Raw genomic sequence first — 1,141 nt, 5'->3', positions numbered from 1 at the left:
TGTATGAATACAATTTTTCGTTCATGTTTTCTGGCGCACGGATCAACCGATTCGAATAGTTCAAAAAACATTTGATTCCTATCGATAGGGAGATGTGCTGATTAAATTTTGGCAAAGGCAGGTCCAGCCGTTTCGGAGATACGGAGCAAAGGGTGCGGAAAATATAAATCGAGTTTTTGAGAGATCGGACATCCGATTTGTATGATCCAAAAAACATTCAATTCGTAATGACGGGGAGAAATGGAGTTTTTGGCAAAGGCAGGTCCAGCGGTTTTCGGAAATACATATAGCTAAATGTGCAAAAATGGCAGTTTTTGAGAGAACTAAGCGTCCGACTTAAATGATTCAAAGAACTTGCTGCTCGTTTTAACAAAATAATTGCTTTTGGAAAAAAAAGTTTCAATTTTTTTTTCAAAAAATATATAAAAAGTAGAATTTTTTTGTATGTCGAAAATAATTCAGATTTTAATTATAATTCTGACTTAAGTTCTAATAATACTTTAAACACATATTTTCAACATTGCAATCCCATTTATATGATTCTTTTGAATATTAGACAATGTACAGTATTTGTTTATTAATATACATTCGTTACGGTGCGGGAAGTTTCAGCAATTTGCCATAAGGCACGATGCCATACACACCACTAGTTTTTGTTTTGTTTTTTACTACACAATTATATTTCACAAAACGTTTCAGTAAAACAGTTCTAACTGATAAAAATAAATAATTTTACAAAATGTACAAAATTTTACGAAAAAAGCCTGTAGAAAAACTAACATTGAGAATATACGGGGCAGAACTAGTTAGCACAACTTTTCATCTTGTCAGAACTGATTTTCTAAAATTAGTAAAAATCAAACTACAGCTCATATCTTATTTTATTTGGAAGGGCACCAAATTAATTACAAGTTAAATGTCTTACTATCAATGTGCACAGGGTGCAAGAAATGCACCAAATAACTAACAATCATGATTGCAAACATGATCTTTTAATACAATACACAAATATACTATTAGATAATTACATATATAATTATTTTAATATCTGATATATCTATTGTTAATGGTTTGCTGTTTTTATTGATCGTTGAGGGTAAAGTTGATTGCTGATGACAAAGCACTGTGACCCTTTGCAACC

Source organism: Ctenocephalides felis, unplaced genomic scaffold, assembly GCF_003426905.1.
Source record: "Ctenocephalides felis isolate EL2017-DRISC unplaced genomic scaffold, ASM342690v1 CF-g0.4_SCAFFOLD_03571, whole genome shotgun sequence".
In the NCBI taxonomy this organism is placed as follows: domain Eukaryota; kingdom Metazoa; phylum Arthropoda; class Insecta; order Siphonaptera; family Pulicidae; genus Ctenocephalides; species Ctenocephalides felis.
Note: the sequence above shows the minus strand (reverse complement) of the source record.